This window comes from Drosophila suzukii, assembly GCF_043229965.1.
Source record: "Drosophila suzukii chromosome 2 unlocalized genomic scaffold, CBGP_Dsuzu_IsoJpt1.0 scf_2c, whole genome shotgun sequence".
Lineage (NCBI taxonomy): Eukaryota > Metazoa > Arthropoda > Insecta > Diptera > Drosophilidae > Drosophila > Drosophila suzukii.
The window spans coordinates 16,194,992-16,210,252 of NW_027255896.1; positions in this window are offsets into that span (position 1 = coordinate 16,194,992).

A 15,261-nucleotide genomic window follows, 5' to 3' on the forward strand; every position below is an offset into this window, starting at 1 on the left:
TTGCCGTGTCTCAGAAAGTCGACGAAGACCGGGGAGCAGGAAGTCGAGCGAATATTCTCGCAGATGAATGTTGTGAAGAGCAAACTACGCAACGCCATGAGCCTAAAAACATTAAATGCGATCTTGTATATAAGGTTAGTTTAAAATATAATACATTTAATAGAAAAACCAATTGATATAACAGCCTCGGGGCTGTTGAAAATTTTGTTGAACTGCTAAGAAACCAGAGTTTTCGCTGTTCTCGACTAAAAGTCACTTGTAAACATAGAGGAAACGGGATATGACAAACAAATTTTAAAAATTTAATTTTTATAACTAATTTGATTTATTTTAAGGACATTTTTGATTTTTCCGTGAAGCGCAATCTTTGTGGAAATGGTTTGGGAAAGGGTAAAGAATTGCCCAGAGAAGCTTGAAGTTAGTAAAAATCATAACTAATTGATATAAGTTAATAATTTTATATTCTCGTAGAAACCGACTGCTAAGAAGCTCTACCAAAAGGTTATTGAAGAATATACACCGTTTCGTAATGCTGGTGCGCAGTCATTCAAAAATAAAATTAATTACTACAAGTCGCAATTCATAGAAGCGATCGAGTGGCGCAACCATTTCGAAAGGTTGCACGACATCTTCGGAAAACGTAAAAGTGTGGGGACTCCAAAAGTTCTATACTCTTTCGAAAGCGACTACCAAGTCGTTGCCGAGGTTGAGCAACAACTCGATTGATATGAGTAGCACCTTTGGGACCGATACTGAGGATGAGCCAGTCCCCAAAAGATCCTCGTCAGAGGATCTTTCGCGAAAGGCAACAATGGCTAAAAGCAAAACTAAGTCGTTGACTGCTGAAGTCTCAGAAATTCAAATGATGCAATAGACACGATTGGAAATAGAGAAAGAGAAGTTAAAATGGAAGAAAGGGAAGTTTGCCGAAATGCAGGAAAGACAAATAGAATGGATAAGGGGAAGTTAGACTGGGAGAAGTTCAAATTCGAAGAGGAACTTGCCTTTTCGCAGCAGCAAATGGACGGCGAAAATGAAATAAAAAAGCTACAGCTGGAAAAAAGAAAAACTAAAGCTGGAGTACATTAAAAATAATTAAACATAAAAAAAAATTAGATAAATAATTTTATAATCGAGGACAGCGCAAACAAAAACCCAGTCGCAAGCCACCGATAAACTTTTAGCATTCTTTGCAATAATCTTTAGTTCTTTCAAGCCGAAGCACTGCTCTATGCGTACTCTGTATCTTCTAAGAGTTCTATTAAATTCATTCCGGGCAGTACAAGTAAGGTCAGTTAAATTGGCACGAAAGGGGATTATAACTTGCTCAGAAAGTGTATAGGCCCTGTCTCCGGAGATCTATGTAAAGAGTGGTCAGTTTTGAAAAATGCGGCTGTCATGGTCACTGCCTGGCCATCCAACCTCCAAGTGTCTAATGAGCTTCGAATGATCGCAACCAGCTTGCATTTTTATAGAATATCTTTGCTTCCTGGAGTATTACCAGGGGAAGATCACTGCCATCAACATATCCAACACAAAATGTGTTGGAATACCCCTATTCCTAAACAGAAATACCATTTTACTATTATATATTTTAGGCATTAATGAAAGCGTAGCCTTTGGTCACACTGATCGTTCTTCTTTCTCTTTTCTTGTGACATCTTCTTGAGTTAAGTTGTGGTGCTGGTGTTGCGGTGAATAAAACATAAAACATAAAACATAGTTCTTTCTGCGTAATTATTGGGAACATAAAACAACAATAACCAAAGGTTATGGGCCCAGTCCATGCCTAGAAGAACAATTGATTTGTGAAACAGTTTATATACAAGAGTCTAATTTCAATTTCTTAGAAATTTCTAGTTCTTGTGAAATTGAGAGTTCTTGTGAAATTGAGATTTCTTGTGAAGTTACATTGAGTTGAGTTCCGCGTGTCTATAGCTACACTTGTACAACAGCATACGTAAATACAGTAAAGTGGACAGGGCAAAACGTAATATAAAGCCATTCGATGGCGAGAAGTACTCAATTTGGAAATTTAGAATTAGGGCTCTGTTGACCGAACTGGATGTACTTAGGGTCATTGATGAAGATATACCTGAGAAAGTGGATGAACAGTGGAAGAAGGCAGAGCGTTGTGCTAAAAGTACGTTAATAGAGTACCTAAGCGATTCGTTTTTGAACTTTGCTACAAGCGATATAACTGCGCGTCAAATTCTTGGAAATTTGGACGCTGTATATGAACGAAAAAGTCTGGCATCGCAGTTGGCAGTTCGCAAACGCTTGCTTTCTCTTAAGCTATCAAGTGAAATGTCCCTAGTGTCCCACTTTACTATTTTTGATGAATTTATAAGTAAGTTGTTGGCCGCAGGTGCAAAAATAGAAGAGATGGATAAAGTGTCTCATTTGTTGATTACATTGCCTTCGGCTTACGATGGTGTCATTACAGCAATAGAGACATTATCAGAGGATAATTTAACATTAGCATTTGTTAAGAATAGATTGCTAGACCAGGAAATTAAAATTAACAAGGAAGAACGCTATAGTCGAGTACCTCGACTATCAGATACCCGTTACTCAGCTATATGGAGATATGCAAGCAGCAAAGCGAGATTAAAATGCGCCACCTACCGGAGGTATACAGATTTAAGCGTTATGGGCGTTAGAGTGGGCGTGGCAAATTTTTTTTTTGGATCAATCGATAGGTATCGACGAGACCAATACATTTCAGTTAAAATTTTTTATCTAGCATGAAAATTGTGGGCGTCACAGGTTTTCGCGGTTTGTGGGCGTTAAAGTGGGCGTGGCAAACTTTTTTTTGGGTCAATCGATAGGTATTGATGAGAACAATACATTTCAGTTAAAATTTTCTATCTAGCATCAAAACTGTAGGAGCCACAGTTTTGGGCGGCTTGTGGGCGTTAGAGTGGGCGTGGCACTGTGCTGAAACAAACTTGCGCTGCGTAAGAAGCTCAGGAATCTGCACGCCAAATCTCAATAGCCTAGCTCCCATAGTTTCCGAGATCTCAGCGTTCATCCGGACGGACAGACAGACGGACAGACGGACAGACGGACATGGCTAGATCGACTCGGCTAGTGATCCTGATCAAGAATATATATACTTTGTGGGGTCGGAAACGCTTCCTTCTGCCTGTTACATACTTTCCGACGAATCTAGTATACCCTTTTACTCTACGAGTAACGGGTATAAAAATGATCATAATGACACTAGTAGGAAAGCTTTAAACACGATTGTTCAAAATAAAAACTACAATAATAAAAACAATTCATTTAAAAATCGTGTAACTAAACAAAAGAAAACATTTAAGGGAAATTTTAAAAATAGGGTTAGATGTCACTACTGTGACAAGGAGGGACACATTAAAAAGGATTGCTACCAATATAAAAGAATTCTAAATGAAAGAAATAAAGATAATTAAAATTAGGATAAACAAGCTAAAACCGCAACATCACAAGGCATTGCATTCATGGTAAAAGAAGTGCAAGAAAACCCCGCGGTAGATAATTGTGGATTTATTCTTGATTCCGGTGCAAGTGATCATCTGATAAATGATGAGTCGCTGTACATCGATAGTGTGGAATTGGTGCCGCCGCTGAAGATCGCTGTGGCCAAGCAAGGCGAATATATTTACGCATCTAAGCGTGGCATTGTGCGTTTGCGAAATGACCACGAAATAACGCTGGAGGATGTGCTGTTTTCCGAGCAGGCTGCTGGAAACTTGATGTCTGTGAAGCGCCTACAAGAGGCAGGAATGTCGATCAAATTTGACAAAAATGGAGTAACCATTTCCAAGAATGGATTGACGGTGGTCAAGAATTCAGGTATGTTTAACAATACACCTATTGTTCAATTTCAAGCATATAATATAGATGCGAAACATAAAAATAATTTTCGATTATGGCATGAGAGGCTTGGTCATATAAGCAATGGAAAGTTATTAGAAATAAAACGACATAATATGTTTAGTGATAACAGTCTTTTAAATAATTTAGAGCTATCAAATGAAATTTGCGAACCATGTTTAAATGGTAAACAAGGAAGGTTACCGTTTAAACAATTTAAAAATAGAACCCATATTAAAAGACCTCTATTTGTTGTGCACTCAGATGTTTGTGGACCAATTACTCCCGTTACACTAAATGATAAAAATTACTTTGTGATCTTTGTTGATCAGTTTACACACTATTGTGTAACTTACTTAATAAAACACAAATCTGACGTATTTAATATGTTTAAAGATTTTGTAGCAAAAGGTGAAGCTCATTTTAATTTGAAAATTGTTAATTTGTACATTGACAATGGGAGAGAATATCTCTCAAATGAGATGCGCCAGTTTTGTGTTAAGAAGGGTATTACTTATCATTTAACAGTGCCACACACACCACAGTTAAATGGTGTTTCTGAAAGAATGATTAGAACCATCACAGAAAAAGCTCGTGCCATGATAAGTGGTGCACAACTTGACAAAAGTTTTTGGGGTGAAGCAGTGTTAACTGCAACTTACTTAATTAATCGAATTCCAAGTAGAGCAATAGTCAATAGCGTGATGACCCCTTATGAGATGTGGCACAGTAAAAAGCCCGATTTAAAACATTTGAGAGTGTTGGGTGCAACTGTATATGTGCACAATAAAATCAAAAAGGGAAAGTTTGATGATAAATCATACAAAGCTATTTTAGTAGGCTACGAAGAAAATGGTCTTAAACTGTGGGATGCTGTTAAAGAAAAATTTCTCGTTGCAAGAGATGTGGTTGTCGATGAAACCAATATGGTGAATTCTAGAGCTGTTAAATTTGAAACAACATTCCTGAAAGATAGTAAGGAAAGTACAAATAAAAATTTCCCGAATGAAAGTAAGGAAATTAAAGAAACAAAATTCCCGAAAGAAAGTAGGGAATACGACAACACACAAATCCCGAATGATAGTAAGGAAACGGATGCACATTTTCTGAATGAGAGTAAGAAAAGAAAGCGAGATGATCTCCTGAATAAAAGTAAGGGATCAGACAACCCGAATGAGAGTAGGGAACATGAAACAGCAGAAGACTTAGAAGAAAATGGATCTATTAAGAATCCAATTGGAACTGATGGTATTGAAGTAACGAGTAGAAGAAGTGAGAGTTTAAAAACAAAGCCCCAGATATCATATTATGAAGATGATAATAGTTTAAATAAATTTGTATTAAATGCTCACACTATCTTCAACGATGTTCCAAATACATACGATGAAATTCAGTATAGGAATGATAAATTGTTTTGGGAGGAAGCCATAAAAACAGAGTTGAGTGCTCATGAACTAAATAATACCTGGACAATCACAGAAAGACCTAAATATAAAAACATAGTAGATAGCAAATGGGTGTTTTCCGTTAAATATAACGAACTAGGAAGTCCTACTAGATATAAAGCTGGACTGGTTGCACGAGGATTTACTCAAAAGTACCAAGTCGATTATGAAGAGACTTTGGCTCCTGTAGCTAGAATTTCCAGTTTTCGATTTATATTATCATTGGCAGTACAATATAACTTGAAAGTCCATCAAATGGATGTAAAAACGGCATTCTTAAATGGCACGTTAAAAGAGGAAATATATATGAGACTTCCTCAAGGTATACAGTGCAAAGGTGACAATGTATGTAGATTGAAAAAGGCAATTTACGGACTCAAACAAGCCGCTAGATGCTGGTTTGAAGTTTTTGAGCAAGCATTGAAAGACTGTGAGTTTGTAAACTCTTCCGTAGATCGCTGTATATATATCCTTGATAAAGGTGATATTAGGGAAAATATTTATGTGCTGTTATATGTTGATGATGTGGTGATAGCAACGGGGAATATGATAACAATGGATAAATTCAAAAATTATTTAATGAAAAAGTTTAGAATGACCGACCTAAAAGAAATAAAACATTTTATTGGTATTATAATAGAAATGCATGAAGATAAAATTTTCATGAGCCAAGCTGCATATGTTAAAAGAATCTTAAATAAATTTAACATGGATAATTGCAATGCAGTTAGTACTCCCTTACCAAACAAACGAAATTATGAGTTACTTAATTCAGATGAAAACTGCAATGCTCCATGTCGTAATCTCATAGGATGTTTAATGTACATAATGCTATGTACACGTCCAGACTTAACTACTGCAGTAAATATCTTGAGTACATATAGTAGCATAAATAATTCCGAGTTATGGCAGTGCTTAAAAAGGGTCCTTAGGTATTTAAAGGGAACTATTGAAATGAAACTTTTTTTTAAAAGAAGTGCTGAGTTTAAAAAAACATTAATTGGATATGTAGATTCTGATTGGGGAGGAAACGAAATTGATAGAAAAAGTACCACAGGGTATTAATTCAAAATGTTCGATTTAAATTTAATTTGTTGGAACACAAAGAGGCAGAACTCAGTAGCAGCCTTATCAACTGAAGCTGAGTACATGGCATTATTTGAAGCTGTAAGAGAAGCGTTGTGGCTAAAATCTCTTCTTAGTAGTGTTAATATCAAAATCGAAAATCCCATTAAAATTTACGAAGATAACCAAGGCTGTATCAGTATAGCAAATAATCCCTCATGTCATAAACGAGCCAAACATATTGATATCAAATATCATTTTGCCAGAGAACAAATTGAAAGTAACACCATTTGTCTTGAGTATATTTCCACAGAGAATCAACTTGCTGATATCTTCACAAAGCCATTGCCTGCCGCAAAATTCTTGGAAATACGACATGATTTGGGATTACTGCAAGATGACTGATCCACTTTTTGCTGATGCTGAAGTTTTTTTATTTTTTTTTTGATTTGAATTTTATTGATCTCATTGAAATACTTTTGTTCGTTTTTTTTGTATAAGCTTTAAGTTACTAAAATTTAAAAATGTAATTCTATGTAAACATATGTATATGTAAGAGTGTTCTGATCGGGTTTTTCTGGGTTTTCCCCGTATCCTTGCAGCAAATGCTGGATCACATATCTATTCCCAGAATGCACACCACCCACACTAAGTACATAACAAATACAAATGAATATAATAATATAATATGAATATAAGTTTATAATTTTATAGATGTTATTTCTGAGGGGGCGGTTGGAATACCCCTATTCCTAAACAGAAATACCATTTTACTATTATACATTTTAGGCATTAATGAAAGCGTAGCCTTTGGTCACACTGATCGTTCTTCTTTCTCTTTTCTTGTGACATCTTCTTGAGTTAAGTTGTGGTGCTGGTGTTGCGGTGAAATAAAACATAAAACATAAAACATAGTTCTTTCTGCGTAATTATTGGGAACATAAAACAACTATAACAATAAAATGGTAATTCGTCCAATGTTTTTTGTACAAGTCAGTCTAATACAAATATGTTTAAGATATTTTTAAAATAACCTTGAATACTCGAAATCTAGCTCTCATTATAGTGCCACCATCTCCGACTCGAAAAAAGGTCGCAGTTTTCTCAATGGTACTTCATTCTTCGTAAGAGCCAAGGCGACACAAAACTAGCATAAACTGTACCTTCATATTGTATTATGTCAACAATAAAATATAAAGTGTGCCAGTTCATCCGCATAAACTGTTTAAAAAGATATGCGTCAACGTTCGGCAGAATTTCTCTGGTAAATAGGTTGCTTTTGGGTACAGAATGTGACACATTCAGCAGAGCATACATGTAGCACTAGTGTTTCTATTAAACTAACCTGTTCGAGAAGTGATTCCTCTAAAAAAAAGGCATATAATTAATGTAATAAAACAACAAATTACCACCTTACATACCGTCGCAATCGTATAAAATATGCAAGTAAATGATACCTGATAGGATGCTGCCTGTTAGCCGTTCTAATAGTTTAGTTTTCTGGCCTATTCTCGGCATTTTCCTTAATTTTAAACAAAATCTTTGGTAAACACAGCCTGGCAATTTGACAATCTGACAAACAGCAGATAGAACAGCTGACATCTTAAAATTGAAAATTCAACAGGGAACTTTTTATTTTTCTTAAATACATGGAAATATCTGTTGAAAACGAACGTTTTATTGACTTACCTATTTTTAGGCTTTTTTCTGGAGATTTTCATGAAATTGTTGGCCACTTTCGCATTGGAAAACCTGGCAGCACTGCGCTGATCTAAAAACATTTTTATACCAGGGGAGGCCACTAAGCGATGGTTGTGGCCTCCCTATATATGTAAAAATACCATTTTTAGGGGATACTCTCAAATTCTTAAACAACGTTTCGAAGGAGACCTATGCCCCACCAACACTAGTATGGGACATTCATGTACAATTAGTCATAGCAGGGATGCTCAAAATTGGCTTACTGCAGTGCCCTTATCAACACAAATTAAAGAAAACACACCGCACCTCTCTCACCACCCCTCTCGGCCAACCACAAGCTAGGGCCCATTCCCTTCAGTGGCTACAATCTTAAGTGGTTACAATAATGCAGCCGCTAAGTTATGAGACCAGCAGCGATACAGCAGCAGAGATACAACGACAGCGACGCAGCGGCTAGCTGTCCGCCCGCTAGCTGTCTCAGCTATAGCTGCCGCTACCCCTACCCCTCGTTGCGCCAAAGCAGAAATGCAGCGCTAGCATCTGGAGCGCAACGACACAGTGGGCAAAATACCCAAAACCGCTGCTGTCGGCTTCGGTATTTCGGCATCCGCTCTGGCAGCAATATGCTGACGTCGATTTCTGTTTAAGCACTCGAATAACGAGTTTAGTTTTACTTCAAATTGTACTTCGGACTTGAGAAGACGACTTTTTATTTAAGAAATAAAACCGTCCAGAAAAGATTTCTGTTTTATTTAACGTGAACTCGTAAGCATTAAAACCAAAGTCGAAGAAGGACAAGACGATTAATCCGATGACGAAGGAACAACAATGCAGCTATCTCTAATTAGATAATATCTGGGAGAATACTCCCCGTATATTTTAATTTTAGTTGTGGATATTTTTAATAAAGCCTCCAGATGATTGTTGGTTAAACTGTGTAACGAACTGATTTTGTTGATCTGCTCGCTACGCGATTCGTGCGGCTAGCTCAGTAGATTGTGTGTTCGTCCCACCAAATTGATATGAAGTGACTGCCCCGTAGATCAGTAAGAAAGCACATAATTCAAAGGATAATAGTGTTTTTATTTTCGTTTTACTTATTACCCGGTTGGTCTCGGTGTCGACTCGCGCTGATTCTAATGGCTGCTAATGGTGCTCGTCTTGGCTCAGGATGCTCGCAGTGTTCCTCATCTCTGCTCGCTCGCCGACGCGTTGGCTGGAGGCCGCTTGTCGCGCCTTGGACTCGCAGAGAGATCGGCCTTGCGGGCTTAGGGAAGCGTCACCGTTCTCAGACTAGGGTGAAAAGTTGCCCCGCTCTCCAGGGCAACGCCTTTCGAAACAATGTCCTCCTGTCCCTTGCTCTGATCAGGACGGTCCCACTAGGGTTTCACTCAGTTCGCGGTGACAGTCAAGGATAACGCCAGGAAGCTGTTTAGCAGTTCACTTTGCTTTACGCCTAGCGCAGACGAGCTCACGGTTCCCCGTCGCAGGACTCTATTGCTCGACTCTGACGGACCCGCCATGCGATGTGCCAGGGTGTGGTCGCGACGAAGTACCGCCTTGACTTAGCCGTGTGACGCCCTCTGGACCTCAGCTACCTGTGTCTCAATTCGGAGATTCCTGAAGTCTCCGTCCCGCTGCTGAGATGTGGCATTTTTACTCCTGGTCTAAAGTCCACGGCAGAGCTCAAAGTTCGGCGCGTTCCGTTATTTCCTTTTGCACATAGCACCCTCACATAGCCATTGAAATCTCCAGTCTCTCTCTCTATCTCTCTCCAACTTATCGTTCTTCAAGCTCTCCTTCTTCAAACTCACTATCTCCAAAATCTCTTTCTCCAAGCTCTGTTTCTCCAAACTCTCTTTCTCCACACTCTTTTTCCCCAATGTTCTTTCTTCAAGCTCTCATCTTCGCCATGCCGTTACTATGCTCTAATTTGCTGCGTATCTTGTAGCCGGCAGGCCACAATTAATAATTGTCCCTGCAAATCGGTCCTCTTCTCCGGCTTTACTCCCTCGACGCTCCCTCGTTGCTACCTTGATGCTCCCTCGATGCTCACAGCTCTATCCTGAGCTCCACAGCGCCGGTTCTCGATCAAGTTTGCATTCTTTCACTCGGCGCCGGCTAATTTTAACTCTCCCGTGCTGATACTTCATGTGTTCACACTGGTATATTGATACTCAAAGACTATCGATCTCCAGCTCCCTGCTCGTTATTGCGTTTTCCTCCTTTTCGTCGTTCCTATGTCTGGTCACACTATCCGTGTGTGATCGATGCGATGGGGAGGCGTTGCCACCTGTTCGTTGCGATGTTTTACCCCTTGAAGATATTTCCAGTGTTTTCTTGTGTCCATCGATCGCCACTATCGTCCAGTGACATTCGGCAGTCTAACCTACTAATCGAGGCGCCCCTAGGCAACGGTGATGCATCGAATTTTCTTTGGTTTGGTGAGTATTGTCTCATTTCTTTTCCATCACCACTGTCTCACTTTTTCTTTCTCCGTTCTGCCCTTCAGGTGCTATTTGCAGGTTCAAACACTCCTCCGTTGGGCTGGCAGTGTGTTCGAGAGCGCATATAGGATTTCCCTTTCTCCGCTGGGCATTACCATCCGCCCTTAGTAACAGGTACGTACAATGGCATCCACCTTTGCGTGATCTCTTATCCTTCCAGATTGCTGCTGCCGACATGTACGTCCATTGCTCCTTTACAGCTGCTTTCCCGTCCCCAATCGCCGTTAGACCTTCGTTCGGCTTGTGTTTTTTAATTTAAATTATATATTGCGAAATCACCCGGATGCCAGCGACTCCCAACCTCACTCGGAATCTCCGTCCGCTCTTGGAGACTAGGGCTCACCGCTTGCTACCCTTCCGTCGCGTTGGCGCGGTTACCTCACGACACCTTCTGGCCACTCTTTCCGGTCCACCTCGCGCCAACCGTCTTCCTTGGGTGCCGACACCTGCCGTGTCAACAGCGGCCGCGGGCCCGTCATCTTGGGTGCCGAATGTTGTCGTCGTAGACGGGGCCTACGGGTGGCTATCGGCTCGGGCCACACCCAGGGTTCTCCAGTGGCTCATGCTCCTCCGCCTCCGTTGGCATCCTCATCGCCGGTGTCGGCGGCCCTGGCCTCGGCGCCGGCGTGGCCCACGCGTCCGGCCTGCCTCTTGTCTGGGGATCCCGAGGGCTCACTTTAGGGATCCGTTGCAGGTCCCTCCGGCCACGTCCACACGACCGTTTGCCAGTGCCACCGCCGCCTTCCGGACGCTCCTCCCTCCGTTTCACGACTGGATCGACCACCATCTTCACGTCGCTGTCAGAGCTGACCACGGGTTCGGTCGCCGAGTCCTCGTCGAGGACGTTACGCTTATGTCCTTTCCAGGCCGCTTGCTCTCTTACGGTACAGCTCTCTTTGCTGTGCCGCATTCCCCCTTCCTTCGTAAAACACACAACTTTAGTCGCTGTCAGATCATTGTGTCACTATGGACGCTGCGGTTCGCTGCTCCTCCGAGTTCCTAAATATCTTGAGTCTTGAAACTTTTTTTGGATCATCCTTGGTGAGTATCCCTGGGTGGTGTCCTTGGGGGGTGTTGTTTGTTGGGGGGGGGGGGGGGTATCCTTGCGCGGTATCCTTGGATGGTATCCTTGCGCGGTATCCTTGGACGGTATCCTTGGATGGTATCATTGGATAGTATCCATTGAGGGTGGCTTTGGTGGATATTTTTGTGTTAAGACTGATCTATACCTGATTCCTGTTGCCTTGCAGATTGGATCCCTTACTGCCTTGCGTGTACACTTGTATCGTGTTCTATTGCATGTCCTTTCCGCCTGGCGTAATCAGCGATAACTCTGCAAACTGCCCGGCGTTGAATCCTGTTGCCTTGTGGTGTGGATCTCGTATATCCTAATCGTATCCTTGTGCCATCCTTGTAAGTGTCCTTTCCGAAGTGCGTATTCACGGATGACTCTGACAAATGCCCGAAGCTGAATCATGTTGCCTTGAGGTCAGGATCTCGTATATCCTATCCATATCCTTGTGCTGTTCTTATGAGCGTCTCTGGCAAATGTCCGACGCTGAATCCTGTTGCCTTGCGGTCTGGATCTGCACTCAGTGTAAGCCCTCCGGTAAGTCCGCGGCTTGACCGCTTATGTTCTGTGTTTGTTGTTGCTTAAGCTCGCCAAAGTGTACAGTCCGCTCTATTTTTATGTTTACGTGACGTATTTTGCCGGGAATATGAAATCCACGACCTGGTAAGGCCTGTCATACCTCGGGGCCAGGTTATAGGTAGGTGGTGTTCCTTGGGTCACACTATGTCGCCCACAGCTGGCGTCTATAGCCACCACCTTAGATTAAAGTGTCTGGCCTGGTCCTGGGTTGCCTTTTCTAGATTTCGCCGTATATCCTCAAAGACCTGCCTGAGTTTGTTGGCTTTTTCGTCCGGGGTCTCCGTAACTCTTCCAGTGCCCAGGCTTAACTGTATATAGGCCGCTCGGGAATCGTGGCTTCCTGACATGGGTAAGAATCGAGGGTGGACTACGGTACACTCGTGTTCACTGCTAGCATAATTTCTTTGGTCCTGCCCTCCTAACTGCGCTATCATGGTCTTAACCGTCCCATTTGCTCGCTCTATCGGATTCTCTTGTGGCGTCTAGGGTGCGGTGAATTGCTGCCTGATTCCCATCTCAGACAGAAAAGTTTTGAAGATGCGGCTCCGAAACTGCAATCCGTTGTCCGTTATGACCACATTTGGGACCCCGGACCTTGCGACTATGCGCTCCCGAATCGCTTTTTTAAGCAAGTCGGCTGTAACTCTGCGCAGCGGCACTAGTTCCTTCCATTTCGAGAACTATCAGGACCAGCAGCATTTGGTTGCCGTTCTTAGACCTTGGTTGGGGTCCGTGCAACTGTCCTTTGGCTTTCTACGTGTCCCGCCTATAGTGCGCCGTGGTTTTCCCGCAATACTGTTTCCCGAAGCGACTTATGGATGCACATCTTCCATGCTACGTCGTCTTCGCTGCCCGCTCTGTGTGATATATTTCTATACAGAGTCTCGCTTTCCATCACATAGTACGGGTATTTCTGGGGGGGTCCTTTTCTTTTGCTCGTTCGGCTCGAGTAGGAGATTACTTTTTCGCCCATTTTGGTGTCCTGGGTCAGTATCGGGTGAATGTTCTGCTGAAGTCCGGATATACTAGTACCTGGTCTTGCCTTTAATTCCTTAAGCCCCATCTGGTGCTCCGGTGTCCATTCCCACTTACTGCCTTTGCGTAGCAAGTCATTCAAGGGTTTGACGATTCTTGAAAAACGCTACTCCCAGGTATTGCTGGAGTTCTTTGACGGTCGAGGGTGGTTCCAGTTCAGCGATGGCGGCTACTTTTCCGGATCTGTTCCTAGGACTTCACTAGTGACTCGATGTCCCAGGTACAGCGGATCCTTTTTAAATAATTGAAATTTTTAATTTTCAGATTCAGGCTCAGGTTTGCATCTAGCGTGCGTCCGATTAATATTATGTAATCCTGGTAGGCGAACGCGCGCGGAGACACTTTGGGGCAAATTACTTGGTCCAAAACTCGCTGAAGTGTTGCAGGCGCAGAGTGGAGCGCTGATCTGCCTGAAGTCGACGCACAGTCTCCACTCCATCACGATGGGGGAGTTGTATGGAGTCTTTGGTTGCTCTATGAACCCCATTTGAAGAAGCTCGTCCACCTTTGCATTGATCTCCCCTTGGAATTTTGGGTTGTTGGGGTAATATATCTGCTTGATTGGCTTGTAAACCTTCATTTTGATATTTTGCTCTACCGTGTTCGACGTTCCCGTCATGGTGCTAAAGTCTACAAGCTCTGTTTCCAGGAACGTTGTAGTACCGTTTACCTCGCTTGTCTGTTGAACGACTGCTACCGATAGCTTCTCCTCGAGCCATCCATTGTGTCGGTTCCTAGGTGGTATTATGATCTCGTGTCCAGCGCACTTTATTTCAGTTCCGACTCGTGTAAGGAAGTTCCATCCCAACACCAACGGATCCACTACTCCTGGTAAAATCAACAGGCTCATGGTCAGTTCTTTGTTGCCAAATTTGGCCTACACCTCGAACTGTGCATCTTTTCCGCGGTATCTGCTCGTCCTTGTAATCCTTTCTAGAGCAGCAAGATTGTCCGCCAGTTCCCGGTCCCCGGTGTCGATTGTGGCCTTGTAAATGTTCCCACCAATCATCACCGCTGGGGACAACTGCTGCTCCTCTTTGATTAGCCTTTCAGTTAGTTTGGAGAGGTAGCACTATGCGACCCCCGCTTGCCTCTCTACAGCTGATTGCTGGCCATTCCCTGTTCGTTGGCGGCACTCGACGCTCCTGACAGCCACTTTGCCGCATACCCAGCCGAATAACAGCCGCTGGTTTCGACATCCTCGAGCCCAGTGTCCGTTCCCACCACAGTTCTGACAGGCCTTCTGCGGTTTTGTGATGTGGGTTGTATCTTGTGGTCTCTGTGTGGTGCTTGAAGGCCTCCACAAGGTGTTGTGTGGCTGTCTGTGGCGGTGGTGACCACTGGCCTCAGTGCATCGGTTTCCTGCTGCCGTGGTACTCGGTGTGCTGGTGACTATTGGTCATTTCCTTGCTTCTCCTGGTTGCCTGTTATTTCGCATCTTCAGCATGTGACATGCATTGGGGCTGCCGACTTGATCCTCGAGAACTTGTTCTCCTGTTCGATCGGTTCCCGCCTTCCTCGAAATCGTCGGCTATGATCATTAGCGTATCCAGGTTCGACACTTTGTACGGTCTTAGGAAGATCCTTAGACTCGGGGTGCAGTTCTTAATGTCTCTATCGTAGAATAGATTCGTCGGAAAGCATGTATGTGTCGGGGCCAATTACTTGGTCCGAAAACCACTGAAGGATTGCAGACGCGGAATGAAGCCCAAACCGCATTACCCTCCATTGGAAGAAGCCTTTGCCTGGACTGTGAATCCTTCAGGTCCAAACTGCTGATATAAAGCGTGTGAGGAGTTGAATAACTCCCCACAAATAGAAGCAGAAGCAGATGGCCGGCCGCTTACCAGATACGCGGCGAATTCGCGTAGTAACGGCGCGGCGAGGAGAATTTGGAGACTTGGATGGAGAACGAGAGAATTTGGAGACCAAGGATGGAGAGCGAGAGAGTTTGGAGACCAAGGATGGAGATCGAGAGAGTTTGGAGACCAAGGAC